At 50.9% G+C, this 12,487-nt stretch overlaps 1 pseudogene; it reads left to right on the top strand.

Annotated features, from left to right (window-relative positions):
- The window catches only part of LOC130885548 (mitochondrial fission regulator 1-like), a 50,117-nt pseudogene extending 43,220 nt beyond the window's left edge, over positions 1–6,897 (top strand).
- The last annotated feature ends 5,590 nt before the right edge of the window (positions 6,898–12,487 follow it).

Raw genomic sequence — 12,487 nt, 5'->3', positions numbered from 1 at the left:
ACACACTCCCATAGTGCACCTCATGCCCTGACCACACTCTCCTGAGACTCCCAGGGTGGCTGCCACCCCCCCACACACACACATACACACTTCTGCACACCAAAGAACTCTTTTTACCCAACCCTCTCCCAAGGCATCTTTCACCTAAAAAAGAGAGAAGCCAGCTCGACCTCAAAGTATAGTACATGCCAGACACCCATGCTCAAAGAGGATCCATCAACTCCAGGATGATCATAGATCCCTGGGGACTAGAAAACTCAAGAGGGCAGAGATTCTGTTAAAGGCTCCACCAACTTTGGAGTACATGGCTCACAGCTGTCTTTAACTCTAGTTCTAGAGATCAGATACTCTCATATAGACATACATGAGGCAAAACATCAATGCATATAAAGTAAAAATAAGTAAATTATTAAAAAAAAATAAAAGGACACCAAGTTTTAAATAAAATATCCTACATTAGGAAACCAGCCACCTGCCAACTGGTCAGTTCAGTCCTTGGGGATCTCTGGATTGAAGTCATGATACGCTTTTCTAAGCTTTTGATCCACACCCTTGGAGCCAGTCCTGTCCAGGTGTGCTGGGGAGACCAAGGCACTGACACTCCAGCTCACGCACTAGGTCAGTGACAAGGCCTGGAGAAGTGGGGAGCCTTTCCACTAGGGCTCACCCTATCAGTCCTGTTAGTATCCATACCAAGAGGCTGGAGTTGAGGGTGCCTTGAATCCCAGAGGGAAGGGGATGGAGAGGAGAGTGAGCGAGCTACCATACCAGAGAGGGAGCTGGGGACAGTGATGAGGTATTTATGGGCTCTGTCACAGGGTCGTTATCCCACTGCTGAGGCTCCGAAGGGAGAGCAGTGGGCAGTAAGACACCAGCTGCTGAGCCTGCTTGAGGGAAGATTTCTAGCCAGTCAATGTCACCTGTTCTCAGAGAAAAAGCTCTTAGTGCCTGCAATCCACAAAATGGACTAATCAGCTGCTGTTTACTGCAGACTTTTTGCTTCATGAGAAGACTGTTTTGTCCTAATACATAGCAGAAACCCTTCTGATGCTTGGGAATAATCCCATTCACAAAGACTAGAACACACCCAGCCTCTCAGAGGCGAAAAGCTGCTGGCTGTGGTGGAACCTGACAGCTCTCCTGGGTAAAGCATCCATGGGGGGTGGGGGCTCTGGTCTGAGTGCTGAGGGGCCCTGGATAAGGACCCCAGAAATGATGCCCAAGGAAAGCGGGTCTGGATTCCCAGATCATTTGGAGAGGAGAAGCCAGGAAAGCTCCCAGAGGGCCTGCTGAACCCCAGACATAAACACTCATCACGCAGGTGTGGATGGAGTGCCTACTGCATCTGGTGGTGACGCCAGGCACAGAGGTTTCCCTGGGAGTGACCAGTTGAGTTGACAGATAAAGAGTGAGTGATGGGCGAGGAAAAGATGGGCAGCAAATGGTCCAGGGAGACCAGAGCGTGCGCCAAGGCATGAAATTGGGAGGGAGAGTAGAATGTTTAAGGAATTTGGGGGGCGGGATCCAAGTGGCTAAAGAGCAGCTAGCAAGGAGCAGGTGGGCAAGCGAGGAAGGGCTTGCTGGTCAAAGGCCAAGGCTGGTCAGGGCGTTATGCGGAGGACAAGAGAAAGCCACTGGGGGTGGTGGAGAGGGTTAAGTACATGAACCACAGCCAGTCTTGGGTTTAAAGGGTGGTTCTGGGTTTTAAGAGTGTAGGGCCAAGGGGTGTAGGGATAAGCCCCGCCCATTAGGGGGCGTGTTTGCCTCGGGCTAATGTTTACTGATAAACATTTACTGCGTGATCCCAGCAGCCCCTCTTCTGCTTTCCTGTTCTCCGCGGGAACCTGTGGTCCCGTAAGTCTATTTCCCCATTAAAGCTGTATATATTTTTACAATCTGCCTGCATTCACTTACGCTGTTACAAAGGGGGGAGTGGGCACCATCTTGCTATTCAAATGAGATCTGGAGGCAACTGGACCTGGGTAAGAACAGAGAGAAGAGGCAGAGAGGAGGGAGGGAGGAGCCAGAGTGTTCAATATTGACAAACCTTGGGGTGGGCTGGAAGTGGGACTGGAGTCAGAATACCACTTAGCACCCAGCTGTGTGAGTCAAGGAGGCAGAGGGACCAGGGTGGGAGGGTTAGAGCAGAGCCTTAGACAGGACTGAGGGTGACATTCCAGGAGACAGCCTGTCGGGAGGACACTCGGGGTCCCACAAGAGATCCTGGGCTTCCTCTTTCAAGAATGGCTCACCAGAAAGGGACAAGGCACACTCTTCTCTCCACGAAACCACTATCCTCACCTCCATCCTCCTCCGGAATCTGATTTCACAGGGTGGCTGCAAGAAAGAATGACTGGCCACAGAAGTCAGACTCCTCTGCACACCGGAAATCCTCGGTGCTCTGTCCCCAAGAGAACAGCAAGGAGAAGGCACTTCACATCTGGCACCAGGGAGGAGGGTAGATACGCTGGAGAACTTCCTGTTCTGAGGGTGTAGCACCAAATGCATGAGGAGCAAGCATCTGTTTGTGCTTTCCTTGCCGAGGTCTCAGGCTGAGGGCTGTCCTTTAGAAATGCCTGGAACACAGTCCTCCCAGGGCTTTGCACAAGAGGCAAATCGGGCTCCCTGGGCCCAGGTGACTAAGTCCTAGCCACAGGAATTCTACAACTCTCAGTAATAAAAGCTCCTTTCACCAAGAGCTCCCAGTGTGTAGGCAGGACAGGACCACAGTCCTTTATCTGATCCTCTTTGGGGAGCAGCAGCCCTGTGAGAGGGTGTAGACACGGAGGCTGGAGGGAAAGGACAGGTAACTTACCTGAACCACACAGAGAGCAATGTGCTGCTGGCACCGGGCAGACAATGGACTCACTCCAATGCCCACACTCTCTCCTCTTCTCCCCATCCCTTCTCTAGGCCGACATTTAATTCTGAGAAGGGGCCGATTATTAACATGTTCTTAATATCATAGACTCCAAGCAGCAGAGAAACAACCTGTACACTGCCTCTCCTGAAAATCCCTAACATAAATACAACAAAATTAATAACAAATAAAAATAAGCTACACAAGCATCTCCTACAGAAGGAGAATCCATCTGCTCTCTCCCAAGGAAAAAGGAATGATGGATAAAGTCTATAAGGAAGCAAATTTTCCAGACATCGACTCCAAAATGAAGGGTGTGTGTGTGTGTTTAAAGTACCTCCTAGAAATACCATGAGCACTCTCACCCAGTGATATCTGAGGTTCCAACTCTCCCTAACCTCACAACAAAAAGTTCACCATGTGTGCGAGGTATTGTGTTCTTTGAATATCACGTAGTCCACGTGTAATTTCTACCTGTTCCTTATTATTCTTTATGGTCTTTTCTAGAGGCCCTGATATCCTAGCAGACGAGGTTATTTCAGTTTCCCATCTAGAGAAAAGATCAAAGGCTGCATCATCTGCGAAGACAGCTCTCCGTGGGGTCCTAACTCCATTCCCAATGGGTGAGGATGCCGCCGTGTCTGACGAACAACATGAGAGCATCCTCTAAGGGTTCACCCAGAATGGCAGCTGCTGGCTGCTAGGTATGGGCTATGGTTAAGTCAGAGAGGATCCGTGGACAGTGAGTGCCAATGCCCCAGAGTATCACCTGCTCAGGACAAGGCTGAACATTTCCATCCTGAGGCCACTCTGCAATCCAAGGCCCAGTGTTCCCAGGACACAGGACTTCTAAAGTCCCCTTTGCCTCTACAGCTTGCTGGCTCCCCTTTCCCATGTTGCCCAGTTATGCAAACAAAGGCATGTCTGAGAGAAGGGTGCTCATATTTAATAACCCTCAAATCTGGCTCCACATATGGCTATTGTTAGGCATATTTAAACAGCAATTACAGAGGGACCTCCTTCCTCCTCAGCAACAATCGAGGCCTTTAATCCAGCTAAGACCCAGAGAGTTTAGGGCTCAGCTCACGGAGATAAAGATACCAGCTTAGGCAGAGCCTACCCTGGACCGGGGGGCTGGAACACAAGATCACATCTCTCCCCAAATGTGTTCTTGCCAGCAAGGGCAGGGTGGGGGTCGGGGAGAGGCTGCCTGCTACAGATGCTACAGTAAATATGGCTTGATGCGGACTCACATGGGAAGCTTACAGTATTGGGACCAAGAAGTCAGGCACAAAGGCCATCTGGCCCCGTGAGAACCCAAAGCTCAGGCTGAGACTGGAGTGAGGCCTTCTCCTCTCAGGATACCTGGCATTCAGGACTACCCATGACCTGACCCGAGCAGAAAATACAGTTCCGTAGGGGAATGTGGTCAGAGGAAGGACTGAACTTGGAGACGAAGGTCAAATTATTTCCCTCAAGCATGTTTATCTCTACATCCCCACCTCCCCAGAGTGCCCCAACTGTCCACTTACCTGTCCCTCCCCTTCTGTCAGGTCCTGTTGGTCGTGACACATCCCTGGCGCTGGTCTCTATATGAAAAGCTTGTGTGTGTACACAGGCCTACAGGGTCGCAGGGCACAGTCTCCTCTGGGCTCTGGATCACCCATCAGGTAGGGAGAAAGCTACTGGGAGACGGAAGGGAGAGACCTCCCTCGCTGTCTCCTAGGTTTGTGCTTAACAAATAAACTCCGTATGTCTTTTTCTTATTTCTTGCTGATATAACAGTACACACTGACAGGATGCATACGTGTAAAACGCGGGACAGTTAGGCCAGGGCTACTGTCTATGTTATCATTTCTCTGTGCTGGAAACTTTAGAGAGAGGGACCATGGGGTGAAGGTGGGAAGGAGGCCTAGCTCTCTTCCCAGGGTCAGAGGTGGGGCTTGAGCTCCTGCTGCCGCTGGGTCTGGTAAGGCCCTGAGAGCCCTTGCTGAGGACATCACAGGTCACCACATGGAAGGGCCTGGGACTACCACCCCCCACCTCAGACCTGGAAGAGCCTGATGAGCCAGCACCTCTCCAGAGTCCAGCCGCTCAGCCTGGATTTCCTCATTCAAATTTTCTGAGGGTTATTTGGCTCTGTTAACTACAAAACAGTAACAGAAACAACTGGCCTCAACCATAACCTTGGGCAAAGGTCCATTTGGATCTAAAAACACACAGGGACAGCAGCCGGCATGTCTCAGACATGTTGCTTTGATCTGTTGCTCTGTCCCATTGAACTTCCCCTTGCGGGTGGAGGCTGCGTAGGCACGGAGGTTAACAGCGCAGACTCCTGGGAGACAGGCTGAGTGAAGCAAGCTCAGTTTATTTTAGGAAGGGGAAAGTCTTATATAGCCCCCACCCACCCAGGGGAGAGGAAGCAGCAGCACGGGTGTCAGGGTCTCCCGTGGCAGCTAGAGACTGGTTCAGGTCATCTTGTCTCATGGCATGGCAGCTGTTGCTGGGAGCTCCCTTGGAAGACCTAGGTTGACGCCTAGGGAAGTTACATGCTGCATGCTCAGATAGCTGGTTTAGTCTGGCTTTAGGCCAGCAAGGGCCTGTTGGCCCCCAGGCTCGTTGTGCCTGGGCAAATATCCCCCCACAAAGCACCAAGGTAGGAACCCACACAGTTGGGAAATGACAGCTCAGGATGTCCCATACCAAAGCCAGAACTGATGCTTCACCACCCTAAGCATGCGATTTGGTCCTCAAAGGCTTCATTTCCTAATTCACAAAGTGACAAGGACAATACCAATTCTATGGAGCAGCATGAGGCCAGATTACATGAGCTCACACAGCAACTATTAAAGTGAATCTCCGGGCCAGCCACATGGGCATTGCCTAGGAACTTGTGAGAGGAGAGTATTCTTCCCCTAGACTTACTGTGGGGGTCTCTGGGATAGGACTCTGAATGCTGCATCCTGTCCCGCTTCTAACCAGGGTCCTCAACAAATCCGGCAAGTGTGAAAAATCACTGAGCTGGGGTTGTAGGTGTCTAGAAACAAGGAATAAATGTCTCACAAGCAGGTCACCTGATAGGCATGTCATATGACCCTTTCTCTACTCCCTGCTGGGCCCCAAACTCAAAAGAGCCAAATCATTTAACCTAAATCCAAGAAGTGCCAGTCACGTGACATGAACCCAGCAGTACAGCCTTCCCTCTGAGCAGAACTATCTGCCTTGCAATGCAGATCCTAAGGTCAAGTGTGTATAGACCTTCCCGTGCCACTAATCTGGGGGCAGTGTGGTTAAGAGCCCTAATTGTCCTGTGCAGTATTGAGAAGGCAAAGAGCCTGGGAACAGTCATTAGCCCTCCAAATATTTAAGGTTCAGAGCCTCTGCTGCAGCAAGAGGCTCCTGAGGAACAAAGGACATCATGGAGCACACTGTCGGGAGCACCCAGATGTCCCAGCCATCTTTGAACTGGGCAGATAAAGGCATTGGTCCCGCTAAGAACTTCCCCAACCTGAGATGCTCAGCTGGTCAAGAAACTCCACTATCCTTTCTAACTGCAGCTCCTCCATCTGCAAACAAAGAGCTTGCCATAGGATTGATGGTGACATTCTGTCTGCCTGTCATCTCCAAGAGCCAGGGCTTGATGACTGCTGTGTGCAGGCTGGGGCCGAGTCCTAAGAGAGACATGCCCTCCTGTGTCTACCTGTACCCTGCCAAGGCCTGGTGCAGCTTCGTGGGTGGTGAGCAGTCGTCAGTGGCTTCAGACTGTCAGGAAGGCCCTCACCCTGGTTCCGTCTCCAGCTGGGGAGTTCCTGGAGGCAGGCGGCTGCCAGACTCACTGCATTTGCCCTTCATGGAAGCCCATGCTTCTCCCTCCCAGGCTTCTATCTGAAACAAGCTGTGATGGATGTCCGTGCTAATAGGATGGCTAACAGCTGCTCTCCGCGTCTCCTCAGGCCAGGAAGAAGCTCCGAATGCCGCTCTCCTGCTCAGAGGCGGCCGTGGCCATGTACAGGCCTGGCCATGTGGCTTTCTACTAGGACCACCACTTGTCTGCAGGCTTCTCATGCCACTCACTCATTCAGAGGAGAGGTTGTGGACAGCAGAGGCCTTTCTCAAACTCTGCCCTGCTCCCCTGCGCCTGCCTGAGAATATTTATAGAGCAGCAGGGCCAGGAGGCTGAGGCCCATTAGCAGGGTGTAAATAGTGCTTGCTCTTCAAAGGCCAGGGCCAGCCATTCTGTGAGGTCTGAGTCAGTCTGCTGGTTCTCTTGTGTTTCAGGCCTTATTCATCTTCCTGATAACTTCCATAAAGGGCCAAGACCGCCTTTCTGGTATGCAAGGCTTGCCAGCAGCACCCCAGCAAGATTTTCGCAAGAAATTGGCTTTTGCTGCTGATATGATCCCGTCCAAGCTGGGAGGAGGGAGGCAGGGGTGGGGCGGGGGGGAGGGAGTGGAGAGCAAAAAGCAGAAAATGCAAGCGTGACTCTGGAGAGAGCATAACACAGGCCAAACCACACACAGACTCCAGCGTACGAAGGCAGGGCCATCAGGCGTGGCAGGTGAGCCAAGGCCATATGACCCCGTGGCCAACACAAACCTCTGTCAAACCACAGGGCCCTGGAGAAGCAACTTAAAACGCTACAGCAGAGCTTTCTTCGGATATGGGGATAAGGCCTACACGAGTAGTGTGAGGACAACACTCGGGAGCTGTCTGGAGAGGCGAGCGTGGTAAGGAGTGGGGACATGGCCAGTTTCTATTGTGTCACTGACTGAGGACTGGTGATGCTGGCCCAGACTGCCTTCTGAGCCACAGTCAGAGAAGGAGAGACCCAAGGTCAGCCTTCAGCCATTCCCACGAGTGGAAAAGCCCACCTCCAAGAGCCCCAGGAAATGGAAATCCCACGGTGCATTAGCCTCGTGCGAAAGGCTGCTCCAAATCCCAGCCTCAGAGAGTCTTTGCTATGGGGCAACCCTGTGGCTCAGGAAAAGCGAGTGTGAGAATGGCAGTGAGTTAGGACCCAGAGGCCATTCCCAGGAAGATGGCTTGCTTCCTGTTATAGCAAGACACAGGGAGAGGTGGTGGGGTGGGAGTCGGGGAGATCATTCTCTTCTACTCTGAGGAGGACTAGTGTTAACCGCATCTGACATAAGCTGCACTTTTCCTGACCAAACAACAGTCAGAATACAGGGGAGCTTTTCCTGACACGACACCCCTGTCCCTGGCATCCTCACAGCATCTGTGGGCAGCGGCAGGCTTGTGTTTTCAGGGGAAGCGAGGCTCAGCAAGGGCAAGTGCCTTGTCCCCGGTCGCACAGCAAAATGGAGGCGAGGCTGGAACTCCAGCCCACCATACTCCTGAGCCCGTCCTCATTGCCTTTCCCACCTGGCTGTCTTCCCACCAGCGCAGGCTGCCAAAACTTAGGCTGTTTAGACATATGAGTATATATACGACTTACATAAAAGTATCCACAGCGCAGGTCTCCATGAGCGTAAAAGATACATATGTCGAGAGCCCCCAGGGTGAAGGAGGGTGTGTCAGGACAGAGGCCACTGAAGTTCTCCATTAAGGGAGAGCATTCGGGGGAGCAGGGGAAGCCCTGAGTGGGTGCGGAGTCAGTGAAGTCCTGAGTGGGTTTGAGGGGTAAGGGTTGATGCTTCGGTAACCATAGGAACTGGCAAAACCTCCCTCCAGGAGAGGATCAAAAATTGCCAAAGGCTCTCTCTGGTTCAAGTGCATAGACAGTGAGTGAGTTTGAACAACGACCAGTGTGTGGAAAAGCTAGCAACTGTAGCTTCCTCTCCCCAGCCTGAGACTGTTCAATACAGAGACCTCCTCCTAAGACTAGCTCACCGCTCCCTCCTGCTCACACTGTATATAACACATGTCGTTGCAAAGTTGGTGCCACTCCACCGGACTGCACAAGACCACCTGATCCCGGCTTTTCTGCAGCGTGTGAGTGCATCTGGACATCCTTCGTTCCCGTGTCACCCCAGTCAGGTTTCCAGACACATTGAACAGCCAGAGAAATTATAGCAAGTCCACACTGGGGACACCCCAGCTACAAGAGAACAAGTCGTATTGTGCCAGCAGAAGCAGAGCCACAGGGCATCCATGAGTGGAAAGGACAATTATGTTGGCAGGTGGAACGATCCAGAGAGGCTAAAAAGCCATCACCATGGAGACCTGTCCTCTATCGGCAATCACAGCATGGGTGGTGCTCCTGCCTCCTCGCCACAAGGAGAGCGAGCCAGCAGGTCAGAGGCGAGGTCTGGAATGGACCCACCACCTAACTCTGTCACAGGGCCCAACTCCCAACTGCAGCCAACCCTCCAGCTCGTTGTGCTTCTAGACGGCCCTGCCCACGGCTTTTCATGCTGTCTATACAGTCAAATCTCTAATTACCCTAGGGGCCGGGTCTTCTATCTCTAAGACAAACCTGAACTGAGACTAGAGTGTGACCAGGGTGGGAGTGGGGCAGTGAGGGGAGTTCAGGTGTCCGTAGTCGCTTTGGCCTATCCAGGAATGCTGGGCTTTTACTTTTCATTGCACGAAATTTCAAACACCGACTAAAATCGAGATGCAAGCATAACAAAGGACAGCTTCAGCCAGCCAGCTCATAGACCAGCTCTGCTCCCACCCGAGATCATTTAAAAGCACCCTGAGACTGTGTGTGTATGTGAGAGAGAGAGAGAGAGAGAGAGAGAGAGAGAGAGAGAGAGAGAGAGAGAGAGAGAGAGAGACTAGGTATCCCAGGCTGGCATTTAGCTGCCTAAGCCTCCTGCTACTTGAATTACGGGCATGTGCCTCCATACCTGCTCACATTTAAGTATACAAAGAAACCGTACTTTTATATTGTCCAAGTAATTAAAATTTAACAGAAAGCCAAGGAGTCCTGTCCCTCTGTTTAGTTTAGACCAGTCCATAGCTTTTCCCTGACTCCTGACCCTGACCTGTGGCCCAGTGGCTGACCAGGTAGCTTGGGCTATCCTGCAGTGAGCTGGGGTTTCTACCAGGTCGTCTGAACAGAACGGATCTTGTCACTAATGCAACACTCACAGACGTACCTGGGGGGAACAGTCACGTGAGGTTTTTCAGCCTATGACAGACCTCCCTTGAATTTGAATTTTACTTATTTACTGACACATTTATTTATGTGAGGAAGGGTGTGTGTGTGTGTGTGTTTGGGGGCATTGGTATGTGTGCATGTGTATATGTGGAGGGTAGCTGATAGCATATGTGCACATGTGTGTATATGCGGGGGAGTAGGTGTTAGCACGTGTGCATGTGTGTGCATGTGTGGTATGTGAGTGAGTAGATGGGTATTAGCATATTGCACATATGTGTATGTGTGTATGTATGTGTGGGTGTTAGCATGTGTGCACGTATGTGCATGTGTGTATGTATGTGTGGGTGTTAGCACGTGTTCACTTATGTGCATGTGTGTATGTATGTGTGGGTGTTAGCATGTGTGCACGTATGTGCATGTGTGTATGTATGTGTGGGTGTTAGCATGTTCGCATGTGTGCACGCTGGAGGATGTGTATGCAGCAGTTAGAAATAGGTAGAAAACAATCAAGGAAGATACTCAAACTTTTTTTTAAATGCTTATGCATCTCATCTACACAGATATCTATGTACCACTTGCGTGCCTGGTGCCTGAAGAGGCCAGAAAGGACGTCAGATCCCCTGAGACTGGCATCATGGATGCTTGTCAGCTGCCATGAGGGTGCTGTGAATCAACTCTGGACGATCGGGCAGTGTTATTAGAAATGGGATAATAACATCCCAAGGAAACCACGGGTGGGGACAGCAACACCGGGTGGGGACGGCAACACCGAGAAGAGACGGCTGTGTGGCAGCACAGAAGCGAAGCCATCTCCCGCCATCCAGGACACCCTTGTCAGCACCTCTTCTGAGAACCAAGGCTGCTCACCCGCAAGCGAGCGCAAACAGTGGCTCCGCCCGGGGTCATTTCCACCAAGAGAACTCAAATGACTCAGAGGATTTTTTTTTACGCTTAAAAAAATTACCAAATACTTAACAAGATGTCAATAACTGAGCCTTAAAGCCATGCAGCAAAATGCCACATCCGCATGAACAGGCTTTGGGAACTGGAGGAGCAAGGCCTTCTCTCCCAGAGAGGTGGGTTTCCCAGCCTGCAAGGGAAGTTTTCCACCAGGGGGCCCATGGGCCACTGAGAATAAAGCACAGGAATAAGATTAAAACACTGGTCTCATCAGCGCCAAATAGATTATTCCGAGTAATTTTCAAAGTATTTGTTGAAATGACAAACTTCCCTTGGAAAGCCAGTGTTTGTACTATTTAAACAGCAATCAGTCTGGAAGGTCATGGTGGCCTCTTAAATCCAAACCTCTCCTTGCATCTTAAAAGGAAGGCAAAACTGAGATCAACAAGAAAAGAATAACTGCCTATGACTCATGCCTTCAGCATCAGTAGGATTCATATATGACTCGAAACTTCAAGTACATGTAAGAACTAAGTACCGAGTCTCCACAAAGCGCCTGAACTACTACATGCCTGTGATCATGGAGAACAGGGGTTCCTGAGAAAGTTCTAGGAAAACCAGGCATGGCGGCACATCTGTAATCCCAGCGTCTGGGAGGCTGGGGCAGGGATTAGGAGGTCAAGCACCCTCTGGGCTTCACAGCAAGCCCTTGACTCAAGAAACAAACACAAGTCCATTGGGGCAGGGGTTGTGCGCTGGAGCAATAGATGAAACAGAAAGAATCATGCAGAAAGTTAAAACTCAGTACTGAATGAAACACCGAACTTGGACTTGATGTTTCCGTTCTGACTTCGGAGAACGGATCTGAACCACAGCAGGGCTGAGCCTGGCAACAGGAGAGCATCAATACTTTGGGGAGAAGGAAGAGAACTGAGAAAAGGTATTTCCCCTCAGTTTAGGGATGTAGCAGTCAGGGTGGGGGTGGGGGCACATAAACTCCCCTGCCCCACTCCACTAGCCAATGAACAAATTGTACTTCACTGCACTGACAAAAGGGGGCAGTATTGGAGCACCCTGCAAACCACCTAGGAATGGCGGGGATCTCAAGACTAACTTTATCAGAAGTTTTGACAAGAAAGAGATAAAATATGAAGCTAACTTTTCGCCCGGTGAAAACTCTGCACCCACAAGTCAAGGAAAGATGAAGTAAAAAGTGGCATAATATTCTAAACTGAGCTAAATATTATAAAACACAGATATGAAGTTTAGAAAAAGCAACAAAATCTGCTTATGGGCCTTTCAGTCAAGATCCAGTGCAGTCCCGTGCTCTCTGCAGGTACTCTGAGCTCTTGGCGGGAACTCCACGTTCTCTGCAGGTTCTCCGAGCTCTTGGCGGGAACTCCACGTTCTCTGCAGGTTCTCCGAGCTCTTGGCGGGAACTCCACGTTCTCTGCAGGTTCTCCGAGCTCTTGGCGGGAACTCCATGCTCTCTCAGCAGAAGTTGGCTCCACTTGCCCCACACAGCCACTTGGTATTGGTGTGCTGATAATCTTATATCCTGACCCCACTCTCTCAATCGCGTTTCTGCGCAACACCTCTGGAAACACCGCTATCATCTGGGGGACTTACCCAGCAACCCCTCTAAAATCAACAACTAAGAC

This window comes from Chionomys nivalis, chromosome 13 (assembly GCF_950005125.1).
Source record: "Chionomys nivalis chromosome 13, mChiNiv1.1, whole genome shotgun sequence".
NCBI lineage: Eukaryota > Metazoa > Chordata > Mammalia > Rodentia > Cricetidae > Chionomys > Chionomys nivalis.
This window is presented reverse-complemented; position numbering and strand designations above follow the sequence as displayed.